This window comes from Sciurus vulgaris (genome assembly GCF_902686455.1).
Source record: "Sciurus vulgaris genome assembly, chromosome: 13".
Classification (NCBI taxonomy): Eukaryota; Metazoa; Chordata; class Mammalia; order Rodentia; family Sciuridae; genus Sciurus; species Sciurus vulgaris.
In genome coordinates this window covers 54,936,389-54,963,991 of record NC_136474.1, presented here as the reverse complement: position 1 = coordinate 54,963,991, position 27,603 = coordinate 54,936,389, and the positions used below count along the sequence as shown (strand labels likewise).

At 35.2% G+C, this 27,603-nt stretch overlaps 1 long non-coding RNA gene across 3 annotated transcripts in view; it reads left to right on the top strand.

The window, feature by feature from the left end:
* Positions 1-27,603, top strand: part of LOC306643267 — an 87,836-nt gene that overhangs the window by 16,388 nt on the left and 43,845 nt on the right. For 2 of the 3 annotated variants that reach the window (XR_013758870.1, XR_013758871.1), the window contains exon 2: positions 18,324-18,460. The exons of the other annotated variant lie outside the window; for it this stretch is intronic. This is a non-coding gene — a long non-coding RNA (uncharacterized lncRNA). The remainder of the gene's footprint in view (positions 1-18,323; positions 18,461-27,603) is intronic. 3 annotated transcript variants of the gene reach the window in all.

Sequence of the window (27,603 nt, the reverse complement as noted above, 5' to 3'; positions counted from 1 at the left end):
CACTTGGATTGGGGAGATCCCCGATCTTGGTAGGCAGTATAATTATGACATCTTGCCGGTCCAAATCCATTAGGTAGCTCAGGATTCACCCATTTTGGCTCATAGCTCACATGGGGAATATTATTTTGAAGAAGTAGAAAAAATTCAGTATGCCAGGGACCTTTCTGCTGCATGCCCAGAGGCCTCAAAAAATACGTGAAGTCCCTGGATCCTAGCAACTTTCATTTTAAAATTTCCTAGTGGATCCTTATGAGCCCAAGCCTGTTATCCGCATCATGCTCTGCCATGTCTTTCATAATGAGCTCCACTCTACTTGATTTTCCATAAAGAAACCTGCTTTTACTATGGTGATAGCAACCTCTGTGAGTTACAGAGCAGTGTTCTGTAGCCACGGAAACAAGGCTTACCAGGTTTTTCCTTTTGCATAAAAGGAAAATTTCAAATATCACATTTATTGGTCAGTTCCCTACAAATCAATGTGTCCTCTTTCTTAAATTTCTTTTATAAAGCACATCACATGCCCACAATGCACCTTTCCAACTGCAGTGCACCCCTATCACAAATCAGTACCTGACTTTTATAAATTTTATAAATTTTATATGAAATGAAGATAATATATATACTTCTTCCTCTCACACGGAATATGCAATATCAGAGACTTGACTTATTTTTTTTTCTCTTTCAAAGAATATTAATCTTAACAATGTACAGTTTGACCTGTGTGAGTCAGCACCTCGAAAGGCCTCATTCTATTCAGCACCACTTTCATTCCCCAGAAGAGCTCAGAAAATTAATATTCAGATGATGAAATAAGAACAATCTTCAGAGCCACTGTACTGAACCACTTATGTGCTGGGTTTTTAAATATTATTTAACCAACAGGCTTCTCTCTCTGCATTTCAGTATGTGATTCTTGCCCTTTGGAAACAAGTACTTCACTATTATCGACCATCAAATAGATATGGTGCTTTACTCTCCAGTCCTTGCTTTGCCCCCACCCTGCCACTTCACCTGAATTTTAGATTGCATAAGAAATCTTCAAGTGTGTGAGGAGAGGAAGATATTTGGATACCACTTGATTCTGGAAAGCAAGGATGAATAGCACAGTTGCAGCTCTTTAGATTCTGGAAAGAAATGAAATTCACTGTGGACTATGTCTTTTGAAATAATAAAGTTTAACTTTAGACTTTATATCCTTAAATTTAAAGAAATTTAAATATTTTTGATATATTTTCTACAACCAAAGCCACAGTAGATTGGAGATGAGTTGAATGAAATTTACAAACGTGCATAAACACAGAGCTTTCAGACATAAGGGAGAATGGCAGTTATGAGACTTTCTTCTTCACCTCCACAGAAAGAAAATGAGACCTTAAAAATGATTTTTATCATCAGTGTAAACAAGTGCTGAGGTGAAATCACAGAACCATCTGTAGTTGCCTGACCAAATTGTTCATGTTCTCTGGGTCTCGTACATGCATTAAACTAAATGTAGCATGCCCAGAAACACAATGGTACATAGAAAAGTGAATGAACTTGTGTCAAAAATCCTGTACCAGCAGCATGTACTCATGTATTTTAATGACTATTTCCCAGTGGAATTTATGAACTCCCAAGTTTACTTTTGAGCATATAAGCACAGTATTATTAGAATGCAAAAATGATTTCTTGCGTGTATTTGAAGTTTTTACCTTTTAGATAGACACAATAACAGCCCAATGATAACTGCAAATTACCATGTGATTGATGTTTAATGTCTTCATGTCTTTTCAAAGTTCAGAATCAATTCTACAGATCATTAAAACTCATAGGCTTTTATCCATGAATAGTAAAACATTTAACAATTGAAATAGGCCTCATAGAATTCAGATATTTGGACATAAGCAATGTTACTCTATTAAAATATTATAAAGGATCAATTGCAACTTTTAAAAAAATTAAAAGCTAAATAAAAAAATAACAAAAAGGTATAAAAACAAAAAGCAAACAAACAAACAAAAAGTATTGTAATGTTGAAGTAACTTTCCACATAAATTAGGGCAGATGAGAGGTTATGCTGTAGTGACCAAAACATGATTCCTACTGTCTTAATACAGTTCTGGTTTTTTTCTCATGACACATGACCATCATGAGTTTACTAAGGCATCTCTACTGAGTTTGCTCTCAGTCAAGGACCCTGGTTGATGGAAGATTCTCTGCCTGAAACTTTATTGAACCTGGAAGAAAAATAGATTTGGAGGGTTTCATATTAGCAATGAAATGCTGTGACAAAACTCATGGACCAGAAACAGGCAGACAGAGTCCATCACTCAATAATGTCAGGAATGCAGTCTTAGTATATATTGTAATGAGGGGAAACTTGAACTATTTCGAAAACTATGAATAATTCCCATGTGGACATTAAAGTCTTTAGCAGGAAGAATTTCAATGGATCAGTAATTAAAAAAAAAATTGATCTGGATAGAGAAAAGTTCTAAAGAAATGCTGTTCTGAATACAAACAGTAAAGGATCATAGTTTATTTTTACTAGCTGATTAAACTGAATAATGCATAACATTATGCAGTTTAACAAATGAAATTCTACCTACACCTTGCTGTGATTCTCCACTTGTCCTTTACTCACATGGATGGCTAAGTTGTTCCCTGGTGACAGGAGAAACCTGGGAAAAATAATTCTTCTAGGATTCTACAACACCATTTGTTGTTTTCTGAATCTTAATGATGAATTGTGTACTGAGCCTCTGTATTACCCAACTTTCCACTCCTATAACAAAATATTTGAGATAACAAACGTAAAAATACAAAAGGCTTATTTTGGTTCTCAGTCTCAGAGTCTTTAGCCATGCTCACTTGGCCCTGCTGATTTGGGCCTGCATCAAGGCAATGTATCATGGAGAGGGAAGGTATGGCAGTCTATGACTCCCAGAAAGCAGAAGGAGAGAAAGGAAAGGCAGGAACCCTAATGTCTCTTTCTCCTCCAATGATCTAACTTCCTTATATTAGTCCCCACCTCCACCTCCTATAGGTTCCACCACCTCCCAATAGTGGCATAGGCTGGTGGTCCACCTTCAGTACATGGTCTTTGGGGGATAGTCAAGACTCAACATCAGAAAAGCCCAAATATTCAGGAGACCTTGATAGAAATTAGACAAAAGAAAACAGATTCTTCTATAAGACACTAGTGAAATCAAATCCTTAAAATAACTGATGAAATGAATGACTCCAATTGGATAGTTTTCAGGGGGCATCTGGAATCTTTTTGGTCTAATATTCTAGTTCTATTGAAGAATCCTATAGCTATGCACTGTCAGCATGGAGAGCCCTGAATGTCAATAGCAATTCAGTCCTTCCCTCTGGGCTGCATTCAGGCTCACGGCTGCTGTCTACTTTTCTGTGTAAAACAGTTTATAAAAGTTACTCTTTCCTCTTCTCACTCCCCTCTCTTCTGATTCCAAACTGTAAGCATCAGGAAAGTCCAAAGGTGGATAAAGAGAGAAATATATAAAATATTATGCAACATAAAATTTGTCCATATTTAGATAGTAGCAAATACGATGTCTTGAAACTGGATATGAATAATACCACCATGAGAAACAGGGTGAAATTTATGCATGAGTGAATATGTAAACTAAAGAATTAACAGAAAAAGTAGAAGTCTGAAAAAAAAAAAACAACACTACTGGTATCAGAACATGCTCAAAGCAAAATAAATGATTTGATCTAGAATGATTTAAAACTCATTTCAATAACTTATTTATTTCAAGCAAGGGAATAGCACCAAAAGTTAAGCGTGTGCAAGACTCACACAAAATGTATACTTGGAGCTGTATCAGGATCTTTTGAAATAATTGATAAATCTCTAAACAGATTCTGAACTTGTGTAAAATAAGTGTCTGCAAATTTAGATAACTAGAGGAACAATGACAAGTGTTTTTCACTTTCTGGACACTCCCATGTATGAAATTATTTACACTTCGGTACTAAGTCTCCTTTAAGTTCACCAGTATTTTTTTTTTTTTAAATCTTTGAGGCTTCATTAAGAGTTAATAGGGGGAAAATAAATATTTACTACTAGCAATGAGAGTTCTGTAGAAGTAATCAAATTCCTACGAATATTAAATATATCCACACTTTCTGAAGACTTGCAACTTTTTAAAAAGGCATACTTTTTTAATCTTTAAAAAGTTTCATCTTGCTTCCTACTTGAAGGGGGTTGCCCCTACTCCTGGTGGCAAGTCAGGAAGGAGCAGTAGTATTGAGTGGATGGACTTGGCAGAGGGACACTTTTTGCCAAAAACTGAAAAATGACACAAAAACTGATGGGCTTTATAGAGATAAGAAGCCCAAGGTCAATTTGCCAGATAAGATATGCAAAGTGTTAATCAAAGAGTGCAGTGAATCCAGACATTGGTATCCTTTGAAGGAATAGGAGCCAGGAAAGTCACAAAGATGAGAGCAGGGATCATGTTGAGGGAGGTACTTCTCTGTTGGCTTCTATCAGCTCACAAGAGCAGGACATAGCACTGAGATACTTGAGACCAAGCTTGCTTACTACATGCTTTTTGGAAGAAGAGGGCACTGTTCCTCTATTAACTGGAAACTGACACCTTAATAACCAAGAGAACTGAGGGCACTGGCATCTATCTGAAGTAATGTCTGTGTTCATTCCCTTGTTTTCAGTGTAGTCACCTAACTTGCAGGGGCAGCTGGTCATCCTGGTGATTCAGATGCATCTTGCATCCTGCTAGCTCTGTATTGGTTTATGGATCCCAGGCCACTTCTGTCGGGCTACAGAGGGCACAGAAGTTCTCTATGCAGCCATGGAGAGTGGTGATCCTAGCTTTTCTCTACATTCAAGCACATAAAGATGCTTTATTGAGTAGTATGGCAGCTTGAACATGAGCAGAAAAAAAGGCTAAATCTTCATGAACTGGGGTTAAAGAGTGAGAACTTTTTCCTCTCACAACTAAGTTTTATTAATTCTTTTACAGGACTACTTACTCTCGATGCATATTATGTTACATTATTTCACACTAAAATTACTGCAACATTATCAATTCAAGCAGGATTGAGCACATGAAATATTAATAAGGTTACCACTCATCTAATTTTCAAAGGAATGGTTTATATATAGGGCATGAACACAGTCTCAGAATAGCTTTGGGCTTCTGTGCAGCAGAGAAGGACTCACAAAGCAGCAATATTATGACTCAGTCTATAATACAAATGTGACCACATAGAATTCTAATGAAGGAGAACAGAATCTTTCCTTCTAAAGTATATATGTTTAGACCAGATCAGAGTCAGGAAAAGGAAAAAGGGATAAATTGGGTGTGACTGATTCCCAAGCCCAATGTGCATACTAGGATGAAGATTGGACATCTAGTCAGAGGACCTCAAGTTCAGATACTGCTAAACAATATTGCATTAACTTGGACAAAGTAATAACATTGAGCTTCATTCTTTTTCATTAATAAAATAGAATGAGAATACAAAAGCTCTCCTTGTGGGGACATTGTATTGAGCAAATAAGATTAAATATATGATAAGCAGTACAAATACTAATGATGTGTAACTTTTGCTGGTAATATTAGCATTCTTATATTCCTCTGTATAAAGTTTTATATTTTTAGTGTTTAATACCATGTTGAGACTTTCATCCAATCATCCAGCGACTACTCTTTGAACATATAACCATACCCATGATCTTATATTCTGATATTTTATCCTGCATGCACTCTTTCTATGAGAAACAAGAGAGAAAATAATAAAAATTCTTATTCTTTTATTTCTTTTACTTATTCTTAAAAGTGGACATAAATTGTATACTTGTTTCTTTACCTAAAAACATTTTCCCTGCCCACCTGTACCACCCTGAAATTTTTATATAAAACGTTATGGTTGGGTTGAATCTTCTCTTTGCTTTTAGCACACAGACTGACTGGCAGTCTAACCAGTGAGAAGTTTCTTATGCAGATAATACAAAGAACATAGGCTTTGGAGTAGGAAGCACCTCATTAGATCTACAAGTTATTAATAGAGTACTTGGATCAATGAATATGTGAAGCTCAAAATATGACTGCTACTCAGCATCCTGGGTTGAAACACAGGAAGCTGGGGGGATTCCTATCTCCTGATAGATTATAGAAGTCATCATGACTGTGTCCCAGAGGAAGGTCCTGATCTGAACCTCCCTTTGGTATATCACTGAGTTCATGCAGATAAGACAGAACCAAACCATGAGGATGATTTAAGGCTAATATTCTGAAGACTACTTGCTGGCTGGTTATGAAATCATAGGCCCTCAGGACCACGCATTTGTGAAAGAATGTTTTTATTATTGGTAAAGCCCATTTTCAGCCATCTAGAGAGGCATAAGTCACCTATATTTGCGTAGGCAACCAACTTTCTTTAAATATAATTCTCTGAATTCTCTGATTATTATTAAGGTAAATTTACCTTCCTGAACATATTTTATTTGCATAAAGGGGAGAGGAAGTGATAACAATTTTGAATGTTAATATAAAGCAATTAAGAACTTGTCATAGGTAATCCACATGCCTAAGATTGATGTAGATAATTGAACATTTGAACAATTTAATAACTTCATTACTTTGTAATCACCAACAATGGAGACCTACATATCTGAATATTTCAGATGATAAGAAGTAATCAAAGATTCGAATGACATTTAAAAATTGTAAGTACTGTTAATGAAAATCTGTCTAAGCTTTTGGAAGGTACATTTATAACCCTTTTCAAAAGAAGTGTGCCAAGTGAAATTTTAAATTTTTTGGTGATTCTTTACCTTTCTTGAAAATTGCTATTTGTTTGAAGTACCTTTTCTATTCTTTTTTTTTTTTTCAGTTCCCATTGTCTTATCTTTTGAGGAACTGTTGCTTCTGTCATTGCATTCACTTCTAAAAACTCTTTTCCCCATATTTCAAAGTCTTTTTTTTTTACTATGCTGAGAATTTTGTAAGAATCTGGTATGTCCACATTTAAAAAGACTCAATAAGATACTTATTGTAAACCTGAGGAGTAATGAGCTTCATTTCAAGCACAGAATTATTTAGGAGAATAAGATTTTATTTCTGCTTCTATATCTTTCCCTGAGATATGGAGGTTCTTGGAAGTTTAAATTACTAAACACAGCAATTCTATATCTAAAGTTCTGCTGTATCTTTTATCATATTTTATTTTCAGATATGTGTGCCTATGATCTAAAAGCAATTAGCACTCTATTTTGAAGGCAGGAACCCAAACCAAGGAACAGAGAATTTAAACAGCTTAATGAAGTTTATGCAGTTAATTATAACAAGACTTTAGCTGGCACATTCAAACTCATCTTAATCCTTATAAGGTCCTACTTTGAATCTCCTGGGGCTGACCTGGGCACAGGAAAAAAGAAACCCAGCAGTACAAAGTAGAGTTTCCAAAATAGGCTTGTGCCTCATTTTATCATTCAGTCACATTCTTATGGGTTCGTTTCAGGTTCTCTGACATAGCACTTTACAAGAAGTCATAGCAATGGATAGATCTCAGAATACTGGACTTTGTCTTGGTACCCTGAGCTAAATCAAAATATCTCTGGTCTCTTAATCCCATTTCAGTCTCCCTACTGACAAGGACTCAAACATTCCCCACATATCTGAGCTCCCTCTTAGGTTCCAATTCCAAATCCAGATAAAGTCTAAGCCCTATGTTGGAATGAGATTCCTACTTTTTCACTGTTTTCCTAGTGCTGCGTTATCACCCTAGACAATGTCTGCAGTTGGTTGTGTGGTGATGGCCCAGGTCAAATAAATATAAGAAAGAAAGTTGAAAATGAAAATCTGATCAAGTGCTTGGTAAGTAGAACAAGTTTGAAGTGAGTCTGGATTCTATCAATTCTTAAGCATAAAATGTAAGCACCATGATATATCCTTCAAGGACTTATTTGCTTTTAGGTGCATAGCTTTTAAATTTCTGAATATTTTGGGTTCGAATCTTAAGGCAAAGTTTTATAAATACTACCAAATACAAGGCACAGTTTTGAAAAATACCCAGTCTTTCTCACTTGTCACTGATACTTCAAGCCAACAATTTGGAATAGTCATTTGCACTCAAAAGTTTGGGATGCAAATCTAATGTAAATGGTGGGTTGTTCATAGATAAGCTAGAATCCTAAAAATAGTACAACCAAAAACAACGGATGTCAAGCCTAAGTGTAATGTATGACTTTTCTTGTGGTACATTCTCTTCTTAGGTAGATTTATTTGCTAACCATATGATTTGCTTGCTTGGATTGTATAGATCACAGAAGAAAAGCAGGTTATTAAAATAAATGCATAAACATTTCTTTCACAAAAGCATCCACACATAAATGTATGCATATGTGTTGATAAACTAATTGAAATTGTTTTTGAAAATATTTTTTCTTTAAAATAATAACTTCAAGAGAAAAATTTCTTTCAAGAGATCTTTATTTCTTATAGACATGTTTTAGATAAATAGTTAAGGAAAAAACTATGAGTTTGATTGAGTGCTTCAGAAAACATTTCAGATCAACCTCCTTGCTAATAATCTTATATTAAGGACCCATGATACCACTTTTAACTGTGGAACATGTTTTACTTGGTACTTCCCTAAGCTACTTCCCACCCCAATTTTACAGAAAAATATTCTCATGGGAAGATTCAATTTATGCAGAGGCATACAAGAAACAAGCCCCTTGTCATGGCCTCTTTGTGAGCATGTTAATGGACAATCTGTAGAAGTAATCTGTCTTCAAACTATTCTGGCAATTTGAAATCTTACAACCAGCTGTCAATTATATAGGGTCCCCTTCTCATTCTCTCAGAAACTTTGGAAGAAGAGATGGAAGCATCTTGCCAACTTGCAACTTGAAACAGTTATCATGATATTTATGATAGATAAGAAATGAAAAGCAAATTGATTGGAAAACTTTGAGGTCTGAAGTCAAATATAACAAAAGAAATAGTCGTATTATGATTTGGATCTGGATTGTCCTCCAAAGACTCCTGTGCTGAATGCCTCGTCCCAAATATAGCACTGTTCAGAGGTGGGGCCCTTGAATTGTGATTGAATCATGATGGGTCTGATCTTATAATGGATTAATACATTGAGGGACTTATAACTTGCATGAACTATTGGGAGGTGGTAGAAAGTGTAAGAGGTGGCAAGTAGTAGAAGGGACTGAGTCCTTGAGGGCATATCCTTGAGAACTCCATCTTGTCCCTAGTTTCTTTCTCTCTCTCTCTCTCTCTCTCTCTCTCTCTCTCTCTCTCTCTCTCTCTCTCTCTCTCTCTCTCTCTCTCTCTTTCTCTCTTTCTCTCTCTCTCTCTTTCCAGCCATAAGGGAGCAGCTTTCCTCCATCATGACCTTCTTCCTCACCTCAGACCCAAAGCAATGGAGCCATCCAGCCCTGGACTGTAGCCTCTAAAACCATGAGCAAAAAATATCTTCCCTCTTCTAAGTGGTTTTCCTCAGATATTCATTACAGTTATAAGAAGCTGACTAATGCAAGCTGTAATCCATACATAGATTAGAAATAACTAGAAATAAGTAATAATAAATATTAGAAAATGTGGGGGTTTCTGCCAATCTCTGCATGGATGAGAAAAGGGTTAACTGCCAGAGGATGATGTTGGGTATAAATCAATCAATTACCCATAAAATTATCTAATCCATAAACACACAAGAGCCAATACTCTTTTTAAATGGGAGAGAGCATGGCAGGTCGTGACATGGAGTAGCCCAACACTCTGTTATTTATAGTCACACAGGTAAAGGGGCCAGAAATGAAAGGGGCCTCTTCTGTGATGAATGGGGTGGGGTGAAGTTAGGGGAGCCAATTTGCTCAGGGAAACTATCATATAACAGGCAGGGAACCACTCCCACAGTGCCACATACTCCCTGGCCATCTGGGACAGACCTCCATGTCAGCCAGTTCCAAGAAGTCAGGCCTCTGTGTCTTCTGGCTCAACCTCATCTGATTCTGCTAGATGAGGATGACTTCCCACAAGAAAAGAATTGAAAACATTAATGATTCTTTGCCTGCACTAATAGTTGTCTTGATAACACTTGGAAAAAATGGATTTTTTTTTTAACAAAGAGTAGAGAATATGATTTTAAATAGAATATTCACTCATTCAAATATTTAGGAGTGATTAATTGTGATTATATCCTTTAGATCCCAGATGGCTTTCTCTGAAGTAGAATGTACGCTCACAAGAGTGAGTGCAAATTATTGCTTTAGGGAGTAAGAAATCAGTATTACAAGTTCCATTACTATGTTTTCTTGAGGAAGGAATTCTCTATTTGAATTTAATTAGTATATTGACCTTGATGCTCTTACTGGGTTTATGTGTCAGAAATTTGCTTCCTCTATTCTTTAGTTTCATATTGGTAGCACCCACCATGCTCCATCATTCTCCCCCAGTGTCATTGGGAAAATTGCACTTTAGAAATGCCACCATGCTAGTCAACTTTATGTCGTTACAACAAACTCCTGAAATAATTGACTTAGGAAGAGAAAAGATTTATTCTGGCTCACAGTTTTAGAGTTTTCAGTTCATAATGCACCACTTCAAGAAAAGAGTAGTGCTTTAAAAAGCAGTGTAGTTTTTTTTTTTTTTTTTTTTTTTTTTTGCTTTTTAAAGATACTCATGCTATGGGCAGAGTACTTTGAAAACATTTTTGAAGTTGTTTACTTAGTTACTACTTTACAAAATTTACCTGAATGTCACCCATGTGTGTATAAATATGAAACTACAAAAAAACAGATTTTAAAATGTTTTAGTGTTTATGAGATCTTTCTATGGATCTCTACAGATATTTAAGAAAACATAAGGATTTAACCACTTCTAAATTGTTTAAAAAAACTGATAGATATTAGGAAAGAGAAATTTAGAAGCTGAATTTCGACAAATCTTCTGCTTAATTTTCAGATAGATGATATCTAAAAATAAGTATATTTATATGATAAGTATAGTTGGTGACCTCTCCTACGTGTACTTCTTCATCTTGCAAATTTGTATTTTTCCATTATGAGAGCCATGAAAATCAAATGAATTAAATTCACTCACACAGTATTAGAAATTTTGCCTTGTTTATCACACAGTATTACAACAACATTTTCTATAAAATAAAGCATGTGAAGTGACATTTATAACAACTAAAGTTGTCATTATTAATTTTATTAATTGTATTCTATGTGTAAAAAAATTACAGTAACAAATAGAAACATTGTTTTAGGGAGTATTGCTTAATTCATCTCATATTTTAACTTGTCTAATTCAAAGGTACTTTATGCATCTAATAATTACTAGAACATAGTTACTAGAACATATCTGTGATTTAAAAATCAATATACATCATATATTGCAGGCTCAAATGATTTTATTAATGTAGTGCTGTATTAGAAGTGGTTGGCCATCACTTTCTTTAGAATTCAGCTATGCAGCTATCTGCACATGTATATTTGAGAATGATTATAATGCTAAAATAGAAAATGTTATTCTCAAATAACAGAAAATAGCATCGAGACAGTGCAAAGACATTCTCTCAGGTCTATTTTTGTAATATTTAGAAAAGTAGTAATAAATTCTAAGAGAAATTTTGCATTGCATCATGGTATTATTATATACCATTCATTTATTCATTTCCTCCACCATGATATATTGTGCCACTATTTTGTGGATAATAGTGTTCCAGGTCTTTAGAATATAACAGTGAACCAAACAGAGCCCCTACTCTCGTAAAACGTGTGTTCTGGATCAGGAGATCCAGACCCAAATATAGAAAGAAAGTAGGCAGGGAACATCTCCACGTGGTACAGAAGCATTTCAGCACTTTCAAAATCTATACGACCATCTCAGTGGAATAGCTGCTCTGTATCTACTTGACATTTTATTTAGAAATTTTAAAGAAAACTTCAACTTTTTTAAAGTAGTTAAAAAATTGCAGTCAGATGTTTAATGAATTACAAATTTTCCCAGTCATCTCTCAAGCCTAATCAGATGGTACTTTTATATAGAACTTTCAAAAACTAGCTTTTTTTTTTTTTTTAAGTTTCTACACCCCTGAACTCTAATTCACAATATCCATGCTCTCCTTTACAAGAACTGATGCATTCCTATCATACATCTTACATAGTTATATCCTCAGGGGAAAAAATGTTATATTTAAAATTATTCCAAAGTTGTGTTTTCTTCTATTTCTTCAACAAACATATATTGAACACTAACAATTATGAGCTGGGAATGTCAGATTCCTGCTTTCTGGGACTCTACTATGTAGCTGGGGAGATAGTAATGCAAATGGAAAAAATAGATTAAAAAGTGGGAAATCCAAATGTACATCTAGAGAGCTGAGGAAAACTGCCTTTTCTTTCTATTCTATCACATAATTAAAGAATTTCTCCTTGTCACATTTTATCATTTTCATTAGAAAGTAAATCTGAGAAATGATGAAAGGCACTAGCTTCATAATTTATTTTAAAACTACCTCAAACACTAATTCAAATCACCCACAGATTTAATGAGGGATAAAAAAGGTGGGAGAGATATATGGGTAGTTGAAATTCCTTTACTTTGTTACCCTATGATGATTTAATATGCTGTGTTCGTTCAGAAGAGATAGACATAATAAAATTAAGGAGTCTGTAGACTCTTACCTAACATTGCTATCTGATTTTACCTGTGGTCATTGGCCCTGTTCACATGAGGACTAGTGCTCTTTACTCCCTCTCTTTTACTTTTCTTTCTCTATTAGCCCTGTCCTCTCACATAATAGAATCCATTTACCAGTTGTATCTTAGGAGAGAATAACAAAGTTTGAACAATTTTTACCACTTGCAGCATAATCTTGAATATTTGTGGAGTCACACACATTACTCTAGCTTCTTGCTAGTTCTTTATTTTTCTCCAGTGGAGACACAATTACATGTGTTTTAGTATTATTCCCTTTTGTCCCTGGCTTAGGGAACAGGGAAACCAAGTACCGATCCTACAGGTTGAAAGAGGGTTGCTTCATGGTGCTCCTCCATAGACCATCCCGATGTTTACCTATGGGAGGATATTTTTATATAACTTTGGCTGAAGAAAAGAGGGAGAAAGAAATAGAGGTTTTCCATTAAAGTACATTTGAGCTAACATTGTGAAGTTTGCACAGCACTTTATACACATTCTTTATAATGAAAAAGCGGAAATTCAAAGATTACCTAGAAACTTCAAAAAATTTCCTCAGTGAAAACATGAAGTATCAGAGAATGATATCAAAATACAAAAGGCAAAAAATAAAAGATGGATATATAGTCACTCAAAATATCTCCTAATATTTTCAGAATTTCTGCAGACTACCAGCATGTATGATAATAGAAATCATTCCCCAGTCTTTAATGATGGTATTCCATCTACAGTTCTCTGTACTGACTAAAAACAGAAACAAAAACAAACTTACAATAAAATAATTACATGGATTCTATATTGTTTAAAGAGCATACTTTATAAAAAAGTGAAAATTTGAATGAAATTTTTCAAAAGACTTATATTGACCTAACATTGTTTTTGTTTCAAATGTATCAGGTAAAGACATATGAACAAAGAATAAAAAATTGGGATAAGTCTCCAGCAACTATCAGATATTCCTCTGTATTTAGAAAATGTAGTCATACTATTTAAAAATAATGCTGGTTGAGAATTAATACAAATAGACTCTGCTCTGGATCCTCTCCTTTGGATTTTCTGAGTTTCAGTTTCTTTAATTGTAAAATGATGGTATGAGTTCACATTCACAGAGCTGTTTTGAGGATTTAGTATAATAATACTTAAAGGAAAATATAAAGATATAAATAGATATTAACATAGTATCTTCCCAATGAATACATCGTTAGTACATTTTTCTTCAAATATTCTATTTTTTGTATTGCTACTTCTATACTCACATTAATTCCAAAAGTAAGCTCTGAATAATTTTTCCTAGAGCAGAATACCCTAGAATTGTCATTTGATAATCTTTTAAACCAATATTTTTGCATTTCTTGGAAAAATTTAGCAAATAAATTATTTTAAAAGGCTCCATTAGACATGAGGCTATAGATTACACATGTTTATATATATACTTGTATATCAATATATTTATATTAATAAATATTAATATAAATTATAATTAATATTAATTATATTTATGTATAAAGACCAATAAAATTAGAGATAGTGGAGTAATTTTAGTATAAAATCTAAAAATGTTTTTAATGAGCATTCTCCTTTCATTGTTCATTTATAGTCTTTCAAAATTGCACTGTGATGCTGTAAACATGAAATATATACTTGATTCTCAAGTCTTATGCCATGTGGTTAGCATCCACTTGAATCTTGTTTGACCATGGAAACTCAACCAGCACCCAGAAGCTTCTCCCATGGGAGAACCATACAGATATCCGGTGAAGCTGTTACTCCCAACAGGGCTGTCCGTGGTGAAACCCTGACTTGGTGGGACCTCACATGACACTTCAGGGTCTTCTCTGGTACAGTAGTGCCTCCTCCTGTGAGGCTGACAAGAGCTAGTTGAAGGAAGTCCATCACGACCATGCTATATGCCTGGACTGAATATTAGGGTGGTACCAATAAATTTAGATGATAAAAACTAGTGTCTGAAAATAGTTTCCACAAACAGAGAGAAGAAATTATGCAGAGCATAATTATGGTACAATATTCCAATCTTAGATGCATCTCTTTACCTAGACTCCTGTTTAACATAAGGTTCCATATCTGAGCGTAAGGTAACAATAGAGGAAGTAGATAAAAGATTGTGCATTTACAACATTTAGGAAAGAGAATACAAGGCCAGAGGTACTGTCCATTCATTTGAAAATAAAAGGATCAGGGGACTTATTAAAAATATTCTACAATATTAAAAAGATAATAAAACAAAGAGTAGATAAAGATCATAGTTTATAAAAATATGCTAAAAAAAGAAACAAAAGAAAAATTATATGAAATCAGTATTTTTTCTCGAAGGAAATACAAGGACACATATTTTCCATGAAGTGATTAAAATGCTTTTGATATGACAATAAAAAGTGAGTTGGAAAAAAATTAAGAAAGTAATAAAAAATTATCATAACAGATTTTTAAATCAGATTAAAAATAGTAATTAAAGAACAAATATGACTTAAAAATCTGTAATGAAAGAACATTATTTAAAAAGTGTTCCAGGATGCAGTGTAAAAGGGTCACAAAAATGAGAGTGGAGAAAAGAGAATGTGATAATGAAGTGACAAAAGAGATCAGACACCCCAGATGGTCTATATTCTTGAAGAAGAATCAGAACAAATGGAAACAGACTAATAGTCACCGAAGAATAGGAGGGGAAAACAAAACAAAACAAACAAACAACCACAACAAAAATAAAAAAAAAACTCCCAGGCAGATAAGATCTGAGAATGAAGGTCAAGGAAGCAGAAGACATACTGGCAAAAAGAAGCAAAAGACAACAATGTAAGATGCTGGAGGTTGATGAAAGAGGAAACATTAGGCTTCCATGAGGGTGTCTAGTCACAAGCAGGATGATGATGAGTTGTGATAATGAGGGGCAACCACAAGTGAAATACATTGATTGATGTAGGAACAGCTTCAAAATAGATCATCAGTGACAAAAGTAGATGGTCAAACATGACATACCAGATGATGGCATTTTTTTACAAATTACGTGTATACTGAAGAGAAATTTATACAATAAGAACATGAATAGTGACTTTCTGTGGTGATGAGTAAAGAGAGAACATTTTCCTTTTTTGTTTTTCTCTATACTCATTAAGCAAAATATATATTGCATTTATAAATGAGAAAAATATATATTACATTTATATATTAAAATAGACTGAGTATTGTGCCAAATTGCTTCATACGGAAGAGAGCTATTTCAAGTCCAATCGAGGACTGATAAAGACTGTAGGAAAGTGAAATGAGTTAGAAATGTGATAGGGTTAGAAAATTCCCTTATAGCTGTTAGTGAGAGGAAAACCTTCCGGTGACTGTGACCAGTGTCCCTTAAAATAAAATCTGTGAAATTTGATTTTCTCTGTGGTGGTTGTTATTTTCTCAATTTCATTTGAAAAAAGAAAAGCGTAGAATATTAATATTAATTATATGAAAGAAAATTGACTTAATTATAATAATTGTTACTAAACATTTTATTTACCATAAAATTCTTAACCTATGAAATAATGTGAAGTTGTGTGTATATATATATGTATTTACAGAGACTAATATGGAGCCATTAAAAACTGAGTCCAGTTTTATGTAACAAGATTAATTTGCAGAAGAAACAGTTTCTCCCAAAAAGTAACATTAAAGATCTTGAATGATTTGAATGATCCCCATCACACACACTCACACACATTATATTTATAGCCAGAAAAATTTGAAGTGACATACACGAGCAGCCAGATTGGCTGCAGTGGCATTTAACTTACGTGGACAGGGTCTATTCAATTGACAGCCTGTGAACACTAAATCTCATTGTGATTGGCTGAGACTCAGTGGCTTGCTTACAGGTGTATTTTCATGTTCCATTACAATCTGTTTACACATCAAGCTAGAGTACACAGGACTATCTACGGAGGCTGCTCTGCATCAAATTCATCACTCAAGTACAAAGACAGATTTAGGTCAAACTTATTTCAGTTTAACTGCACCAAATTTACACTATTTGACAATGAACAACAACTTTAAACATTACTCTGAAACTCCCCAATTACTTTTTTGGAATTTTTTAAATAAAATCTCTACATATTTTTTTCTTGGATGGTAGAAATTTATATTTAAAGAATTCTGCGAATATCATCCCAAAATGCTTATAACCATGCCATCTCTCATGTACCTTGGTATTTTCTTAGATGTGAACACACTTAGCAAGCTAACACAAAGCAAAAGAAACTTTGAAGCAACGAGGTAAAAGAGATATTTACAAATCCAGAAGAAGCCAAATCTCTGAATAATACAAATGGCCACTGAAGCCCACCATTACATAGTTCCAAAGTCTTTCAGTTTTGTAGCGTGGTGTGGCATCGTAATTGGAGAAAATCAACATTACCATAAATTCAGCATCTGTTTTCAGTACATAAAAACAAGAAGAGAATCTGATAAACAATCAAATTAGATATCAAATTTTAAAGTTTTCCAACATGATGAAGATAATGAAAATTATAAGCTCCTTATTTGCTTATTTCTCTGAGCAAATTCAGTTATTAAGGGTGACTGACACATTGAAGGAGTCCCTGAAAGAGTTGTTTAATTTGGAAAGGCAATGAAATTTTCAGAAGAGATCTGGAGGTTTAATTTCTTTCCAATATTAAACATTCATATTTTTTTAATCAGGTGCTTTTTCATTGAAAGTCTGAAACAGTTACCTGAAAAGTTCCCATCTCATTCATTCTGAAAATCCAGGTTTTCATTTTCCTTTTTAGTGTTTCTTTTCCCCACTTATCCATTAAGTTGTCATTGAGTAATTTTTAGTACATGAGGAGAAACAATTTTCTAACTGAGAAGTTATGGATTCAGTTGCATATTTTTTACGTATTTCATCTATCATCTATTCTAGGTTTTAAATAAGCTGGAGTATAGTATTGTACTGTGCATTTTTCAAGTTTATATATAAAACTGAAAATAATTCAACAAATATTTTGTGAACTTTCTGGTAATTCACAATATCCCATTGATCTGGTCTGGGGCATATTTGAAGTATGCTAGATTTTTCCATATGTTTCAAAAGATAATTAAAATGCATAGAGGGAATATAACTCCTGGTATTGAGTGACTACAAATACATATGTTAACACCTCAAAAACCAAACAAAGATCAATATTTCTCTGGTAATTGTTCCGTATTCTTTGATTTCCTTAGTCTTCTGCTTAAGAATTAAATAATTTCTTGCAGGTGTGTTGATAGGTAAAAGAAGGAATAAAAAGCAATGAGAATCTGTCACCACACAGATATTTAACCCATCAATGATGATCTCAGTGGTAGATATAATATTAGAAGCCTGCAGACATTCATGCATGTATTTATGTAATTAAACATCAACCTTCTTCAACCCTCTTCCTTGTTCTTTTCATGAATTTAGATATTGCTAATAATTCATACTTTAGTCAACCAGGTTCCAAGTTGAGATACATTATGTCACGTCATATAGGGAAAATAATAGCAGGACTGCTATTCACATCCAAATACTATCACAAGCAAGCAAATTAAGAACACAAACATCTTAAAAGATGTCATACTTTAGAAAAACATAAATTTCTTCTTATATATTCCTAGAGACCACACCAAGAAAAAATTTTTTAAAAGCAGACCAGCAATTTTTTTAAAAGCAGGGTCAGCAGCAAATTTTGAACAAGAAGAAGAGGAGGAAGAGAAAAGAGGAGAAAAAGGAGGTGTGGACATAGAAATAGCATGTGAGTTTTTGGTTATAATGCTGATTTAAGAACTATATAACAATTTTGTGTATTCTCTGTTGATTATGTTCATTAATAGTAGTGTTATTTCAAAATGCATAAAACTTGTGCAACTTTGCTTATATTGGGAATCTGAAATATGAGTCTGCCAAGAACTGTCATAATTAATGACCAAGTGAATCTTAATACTGGTGTCATGCCTGTCTTCTCTTTGAGGCTAAATGTGTTCATACAGGTCACAGAACAGCTGTAGCAGGTGTGGCCTTTGATCTCTTGTAAGGGGAAATACCCTTAACCCTGCCTGTAAGTTAAAATGCATACGAGATTTTGATGAGATAATTTCAAATAGCTATAGGACAGTTTTTACATTATTTATTTATATCAACAATGTACCAGGCAGGATTTAATGACAAGGATGCTGGGTTGAACAATTAGAAAGTAACTATTCTTAAAGAAAGTAAGGAGGAAAGCAGATAATAAAACAAAAAAAGAGGTAATACATCTAGACAATGTTGCATAGTGATTAGCACCCTGAAGAAAATAAATTAGGTTAATGATGAAGAGTGATGAGGGAAAGGGAAATTTATCTGAAGTGATTAGACGTGGTCTTTAAGCTGGATGTGAGAATCAGTTTCTCTTCTTCCCTACTATACACACTATACTTCAATGCTAAAGCATCATGGGAGGTTCTGACTGCTTTTTTTTTAAACATGGGTAAATGATAATGCAGGAACTCTATACTAAGCACTTTATAAGTTCCTTTATATATTTTGTCTAATCTATATCAGACTCACAGGAAATAAATCTTCTCATCATCATTTCTCAAAGAAGAAAATTGAGACCAGGGATGCAGTGACCTGCCCCAGGTCACGTAAGTCAAAACTGGGCTTTAAACCCAATGTGGCATATTAGGAATGAGCTTTCTGGTATTCCACATTCTTTGCTCTATTCCATATGAATCATTACTCATAAGAGTTTGAAGAATGGGTATGTACTGGACAGGTAAAAATCTACATTGTCATTTCCTATTTATTTTCAGTTCCTGGGTTTATTTGGGAAAAAGAACAAATGAAGAATAAAGGCAGAAATGTGTGCTTTCTGAATTTGGAAATCCTTATTAATCCTTATCTTCACTGGCAATGTGGTCTAGGTGTATGAAGGAAGAATTTCTTCCTGAGTATTTTCACCCATTGGTGGTTAACATCTCCTAATTGCACTCCCCTTGCAGACTGGCACTGTCTTATTGTCTAGGATACTTATGCTCCACCTTTTCAAGATGGTCCACACTAAGAGCTGAAGGATATGAGGATACAGAGGTCAGCTTTCTTGCCTCAGGAGAAAACTCTGGGATGTCCTTTAAACTCAAAAACTACCAACTTATTGCTTGTTTCCTTTCTCTGCTTCAGGTCCAACTTCCCTGTTTCCTTGGGTGCTTCTCCAAAGAGCACTCCCCCAATAAATCACCACATAAGAATTGCAGTTTCAGGCTCTGCTACTAGAGAATCTAGACATTCATTCAGCAAATAGTTATTGAATACTTGCTTTATGCCAGAGGTTTTAGTGACTTTTTGTTGCTACTGTCGTGTCTGGCAAGAACAACCTAAGAGAAAGAAAAGTTTATTTTGCTTATTGTTTTGAGTCCATGGTTGGCCCACTCCATTGCTTAGAGCCCAAGATGAAGCAAAATATCAGGGTGGAAGAACTGCTCAGTTCACACTATCCAGGAAACAGAGAGCAGAGTCAGGGCACACCCCCAGGGACTTACTTCCTCCAGCCATGCCCCACCTGCCAACAGTTACTTCCCAATAGTCCCTTTAATTATTATTCCATCAGATAGAAAAATCCACTGATGAGAGTATAGCTCTCATAGTCCAAACTTTTCACCACTAGATATGGCTATATTGCCTAAGACTTGAGCTGTTGGGGACCATCCAGATTCATAGCGTAGCACCAGGTTTTGAGCTAAACGCCCAGGAACTCCCAAGATTTTCATACCAACATGCTGTGGTTCTTTTTGTCTAATGTTTGAGTTGGGGGATGGGGCAGTGCATAGATAGCTAATGAAATTTGGAAGACAGTAGCAATGACACTCTGTCATTTTATCAAAAACATGCCGCAGGATAAAAGAGAACACCTAGTTCTATTTGGAATGGGGAGACATATGAGAGATTGCGAAAGACTTCAAAAAGAAGATTATAAATGAAAAACAGAAATTCACTGAGTTGGTCTGGTGTGGTGGTGCATGTCTGTACTCCCAGTGACTCAGGAGAGGGAGGATCCCAAGCCAGTGCCAGAAACTTAGTGAGATACTCTCTCAAAGTAAAATATATTTTAAAAGGGCTGGGGTTGGAGCTAGGTGGTGAAATTCCCCTGGATTACTCCAGTACATATATATTATCCCAGTACATAAGTATGTGTTTATATATATATATATATATATATATATATATATATATATATATAATATAGTATAAGTATGTGTTTATATATATATAAGTATGTCTATATATACTTTCATATATTCATACATATATATATATGAATTCATCAAGTTCATAAGCATAGAAAGGGATTAATGGAAAGAGGGACAGACCTATTGAGAGAAGTTGAAACATGAAAAAATTAGACAAGATGAAGGAATTCCCAAATATTTTGCTGTGGCTAATCAGGTGTTCTCAGAAGAGACAGCAAAGGATAACCAAAAGCCTATTAGTAAAGACAGGATATGCTGAAGAGTTTGGATAATATGAAATAAAAATTAGTGAAGGTGCTAAGAAAAGTGCACAAACTGTAAAGTAAACATGTATATGATATGTCTTTTTTTGTTTTGCAGACTACATTTTGATTCATTGTACACAAATGGGGTACAACTTTTCATTTCTATGGTTGTGCACAATGTAGATTCACACAATTTGTGTAATCATACATGTACATAGGGAAATGATGTCTGTCTCATTCCATCATCTTTTACACACCTGCCTCCTCCCCCAACCCCCTCTCAGTTCCCTCTACATAATATAAATTTCCTCCATTCTTCTCTCACCCCCACCTCCCACCTCCATTATGTGTCATCATCCACTTATCAGGGAAAACATTGGTCCTTTTTTTGGGGGGGATTGGCTTATTTCACTTAGCATGATATTCTCCAATTCCATCCATTTACCTGCAAATGCCATAATGTTATTCTTCTTTATGGCTGAATAATATTCCATTGTGTATATATATATCACAGTTTCTTTATACATTCTTCTGCTGAAGGGCATCTAGGTTGCTTCCACAATCTAGCTATTGTGAATTGAGCTGCTATAAACAGTGATGTGGCTGTATTACTATAGTATGCTGATTTTAAGTCCTTTGGGTATAAACCAAAGACTGGGATAGTTGGGTCAAAAGGTAGATCCATTCCAAGTTTTCTGAGAAATCTCCATACTGCTTTCCAGAATGGCTGCACCAATTTGCAACTCCGCCAGCAATGTAAAAGTGTGCCTTTTCCCCCACATCCTCGCCAACACCTGTTATTGCTTGTGTTCTTGATAATAGCCATTCTAATTGGAGTAAGATGAAATGTTAGAGTTGTTTTAATTTGCATTTCTCTAATTACTAGGGATGTTGAACACTTTTTCAGATAATCCATTTGCATTTAATGCAATATTCATCATTGTATAAACTACATTTTTGAATGGTGCTGGTGGTCACTGAGCCTTTAAAATATCTTTAAAATATGTATAGAAGTTTGCCATTGTGGGTCTAGAGTGAGATGCTTTTATGAAATTACTACAAATCATGTATTTGTTAACTGGACATAGTTCAAATTATCTGTCACGTCCAGTTATTTTTATAGCTGACTGTACATCATTTGAACATATGAATCAGGCAATGATCTGATTTATTCATTATGAAAGCTAAAAATAATCCATCTGACCTGTAGTAAACCACTTGTTTTAGTCACTAAATTATGACCATTGTCTCATTGCTGTTTTCCATTTGAAGCAAGGTCAGCAGTGGAGGAAGAACTGTGACTTATGTAATTGACTCATTCTCCTCTGTGCTTCCAGTAGGCTGTGGTTAGGCAGGTGGCTATTCTGAAATTTTCCATGTCCCTCTGCTTTCACCAAATACCAGCCCCAGGCTTCATGAGCAGAAGGAAATCTGTCAAATTGACACAGTTGTATGAAGGCCTGATGGGTCCTGAGGTTATCTTTCCAGAGGGAAGTGAATTGAGTGCGATAGAGTGAGTCATAGGGTGCTCGGACAGGGGGAGTTGACCCATGCTATTTCACATTCAAGACCTCCAGAAAAGTTCTGTAGTTGCTGTTTTGAGGCTACAGAGGCTACCATTGGGTAAGGGTGCTTCATTTAGGGACAAACTCTTCCAATACCCATACAACAAAAGGCAAATAGAAGAGTAGAGGTAGAGGTAGGTTTAAGGAAAAAGTCAAATAATGGAAAGAATATTAACTGAGTGCCAAGTGGAATGGTTGTCTTCTCCCACCTAAGTCATTTATCAGATCTGTGACTTTATTTGTATGTCACACAATGTCCCCAAACTCATCTTTTCCCCATCAATGGTAACAGAAATACGACCACCCATATGTCCTGCCCTGTGAGTTGTTATAAGGATTAAATGAAATCAAAGGCATCTATTTGGTATATTGAAAAGCACATGGAAAAATGTTTTAGTCCATCTAAGTTTCATCTTAGTTTGGGTTGCAATAACAAAGTACCTTCTGACTGAGTGGCTTAAATAATAAACATTTATTTCTCACAGTTCTGGAGACTGAAAGACAGAGGTCAGGGTGCCACGGCAGTCAGGTTCTTGGTGAGGGCCCCCTGGTTGACAGATGGACATTGTCTCAGAGTATCTTCAAAAAACGGAGACAGAGCTCTGATCACTTCATCCCCTTGAAAGGGCACTAATGCTAGAGGGCTATGCCCTCATGACCTTACATGATCCAAAAGACCCCTACCTCCACATACCTGCACTCTGAGGGTTTGGGCTTCACCAGGTGAACTTGTGGCAGACACAGTCAGTCCGTAGTAGTTGTGAGTGTGGGCCATGGTTCTCATGAACAGAAGAACTTGCAGTCTGCAGAGTAACTGTGTGTAATCAGGACTGTACTCTGCCAGCCAGATCATAGTCTAACGAAATCATGGAGGTTTATAAGGATCGGAGTTTAAGTTGCTTAAAAAAACTCTTCCCTATGTGTACAAGGCAACTCCATATTTAAAATTTTCAGTGGAGTCTGCATCCAAGTTGTGTTTTATCCAGTATTTATTTAAAGTGGCAGTGCTGTGTAATTCACATAAACATCCACATCTTTTTTTGGTAAAATGGTGCATCAACTTGAATGTCCTATTCTTTCGTTCAATTGATTTTATCAGTACACCCCGAGGAAGAATGATAAGGAAAGCTTGTCCATATGCAAATTAAAGCCGAAATTGAATATTCTCTCCAGGTCAATCTTCAGCATAAGTGTCTGGATCATCCTCATGCAGCTATTCTCTGAGTGTCAGATATTAGAAGATTTTAATGCATCTCTCCTTCTCTCAAGTCTGTTTTATGTGATTCCAGATATCCTCCTGATTTTTTTGTTGTTGTTTTGACAAGAGGAATAAAATGCACTTTATGGCCAAATCCATGTATGTTTTGGACTGCTTCACTCAGAGATGCTTGAGGGAACTTAATCAAGGGAGCTTTTATAGAGTTTAATACAGAAAATAAAGCTGAGAAAGTAAGCACTGAAAATAAATTACCTTGAAAATGGTGTAAATCCTCTTTATCTGTCTGTCTATATTTAATTTCTCTCATTTTCACATGAAAGAAGATGCTGCTTTGGAGAGAAGGATTGTATCTCAAGGTTTAACATACTTTGATTCCCCAAGCAATGAGATAATGTCGTTGCTGCAATAATTATGGATTTTTATTATTCACCACCCAAGTCATTACTCCTGCCTCAGTTATTTTTAAATGTTTGCTGTAGAATTGCTCATATTTTCAGTAAATTGCCAATGTTTCTGAACCTCACCATCTAGATTGCTTGCACAAATCAGAAAGTGTGGACAGAAATAGTTGGTTGGAGTGTCCTACATTCACAGATAGATTTGCTAGTTGCTTTACTTTGAGAATTAAATCTAACAGACTGCAATGTTGATTGACTTTGCATGTGATGAGGTCAAGAAGAAACTAACCACAGTCTTTGTTTTTTCCAGAAATAACTCCAACAATTTTCAAAGCTACTTCTTCCTAAGTATTTTTGGCTTTTATTCTTACCTGTAAGAGATCAGCAGCTATTGTTAAAATTCTGAAAAACCAGGAAAACTTTTTATCTCTGTCTTTCTTTTCAGGGAAAAAGGCTTTTTTTTTTTTTTTTTTTTTTTTTTTTTTGCAGAATTCTCACTAAATTAGAGCTCAGACGACCCACTAAAGTTCCACTCAGGTTTGGGAATAAAGCATTGTCACAGCATAGTTTTTTGTTTGTTTTTTTTTTTAATGGTTTTACCTACTTATTACTTTAAGCTTCAATTGATAACTTTTGTAGTTAGTATCTGCAGATTTGAATCTACTTTCTTCTTTTCCTTTCCCAACAGTTCCAGTCCTATCTGTTTTCCCAGCTCCTAAAAACTCACCAGAGGACACAGCATTCGGATGAGAAGCACTTCCTCAGCTTTGGGACATGTGCTTATTAAATTTCATGCCACATAAAATGGCAAGGGAAGCAATTCAAGAAACAAGCTCTTCCCTGAAACCATCTTCATTAGGGAATAGTTCAGCACTATTGTTATAATTTACGCTCCTGTCTTTACAAATCCCTTCTATATCATTTTCTGTTTAGTTTAAACGCCTAATGCGAGTTCTGTTGAATTAGACCTGAATCCCTGGGCCATGGTGTTCTGCTCACATCTGCTCTAAGCACCGCATGGGAAAGCAACTGCTGCCATGTCAATAGAGTCCTATAAAGATTAATGGGGCACCTGAAAAGCAACAAGGACTTTGAGTGATTTCGGGGATTTCAGACTCCAGAAATCAATTTCCCTGAAAATGTCCTTGCTAATTTAACTGATAGTATTTGACACTCCTCTGGTGTAAAGCAAGCTGTAAGTATGAAAATCAAGTCTTTATTTTGTCCCAGGGTATAAATTAATAAACATGGGCACACACATATTCTCCAGGTTCTACCATGTAGACTCGTATGTGTGTGCATATGAACTAAAGGGCAAAACTGGTGCATTCATTCACAGTTGACAAAATAAGGAAAGTTTCTGTTTTGCATAGTTTACTAGCATATTGTATGAATAACATTCAACTCTATTCTTAATATTTTGAACACTATTAGATTACAAACAAAACAACTTTAAAATCCCAGCAGAAAGAATTGTATTAATATTTTCACTTGATAAAGGCAAAATATAATAAAAACCCAAAGTCGGGGAGAAAAATCACTAAGTTGAATCTTTTATGGAAATTCTTAAAAAATGTTTGAGTGATAGTTATGCAAATACTTTTAAATATCCTAAGTAAATGTGACAATTATTTGGAAATAATTATTGTCACTTTATTGGCATAAAATGAGGATATTGTGACTTGAGTTCTTCCAAAGGCCTTTGAAATAAATCTGTATTTAGGAGAATTTTAGGTTGACTTGATAACAGTACCTGTGTTTTGTGAGCGCTTCTTCTAATATTTGTGAAAACTTGTGAAGAGGCGATCTGAAATAAAAAAAAATTGAGAAAAACAAAAGCAGCAAGGTAAAGCTTTTGAAGCTGTGTGGCCTTGCATGCGGCTGCCAACTCTTAATAAGTATACTTTTGAAGTCTCATTGATCCTTGATTTGAGTTCCCAGGTTTAGTAATAAAATATGACACGCTTTCTCACTCCAGTGCAAGGCAATTTGCCACAAAAGAAAATGCAAAGTCGGGACTAGTGCAGTGCTGTGACCTGTTCAGAGAATTCATGAAGTTCATCAAATCTACCTATTGTAACTCAGAACTCCCCATTTTCTATTTCATTATGATGTGAGGCTCATAGAGTGAGCTTTAGTGGTTAAAGTGCTGGGGATGTAATGTGGTCAATGCCGGGGCAAGCCTGTGAAAGTACTGGATGCATATTTGCAGGATTCAAGAGTCTTTCTCTCTCTCTCTCTCCCTCCCTCTCTCTCTCTCTCTCTCTCTCTCTCTCTTTCTCTCTGATCTATTTTACCTGTCATACATACATCCACAGGGTAGTTTTCTCCTTGTTCCTGTTATCATCATGGTTTCTGTGTTAAATTACACTGCACATATTGTTGCCGTCAGCCCACTGAGTAGAATTGTCCCAAGCACTGATGGGCTGAGTTTCTTGACTTTTTTGCTTCTCCAAAGGTCATGTGTCATAGACCTACCCATAAAAGTAAATGGAAGTATTTTTTAAATATTTTCTTAGTTGTAAATCCACACAATATCTTTTTACGTGTTTATTTTTATGTGGTGCTGAGGATCGAACGCAGTGCCTTACATGTGTGAGGCAAGTGCTCCACCACTGAGCTTTAGTCCCAGCCCAATGAAAGTATTTTAATGGGGGAAAAATAAAAAATATTTCAGAACAGTTAAATTTAGCAACTGTTGTCATATTAGAAAGAGGTGCAGGAAAGAATTGATTGTTGGAGCACAATAAAGTCAACTTCCACATGGACAAAAACCAGAAAGATACTGAACAAAACAAAACAAAACAAAAAAATTGGTATGTTCACAGCCACATGTGGTGAGATTCAGGGAGGCAGATTGCACTGCCATGATGGAGAAAATGTGACTGTTGCTTTGAAACTAACATATCTACCTAGTGGGGTCATTCCACATCATCCTCTCAGCTCACTGACATAAGCAGTCTAGTTACTATGATTAGCTCTGCAAATATGATTTGGGGATAAAAAGCCCTCTGCATGTCACCCTGCCTTGTGTCATTACCCAGAAAATTTTGAGGTAAGCAGGTAAGATGAGTGAGTCTCAGGACCCTGCTATCAGTCGTGGTTCAGAATTAACTTTACATTCTTTCCTACTCCTCCTCAGAGCCCCAAACCACAGCTAATTCCTCAGGTGGTATCACAAATCATATCACTCATTGGTAGATAAACCAACTCAAAGTGGGAATTGTTGACAACACATATTTT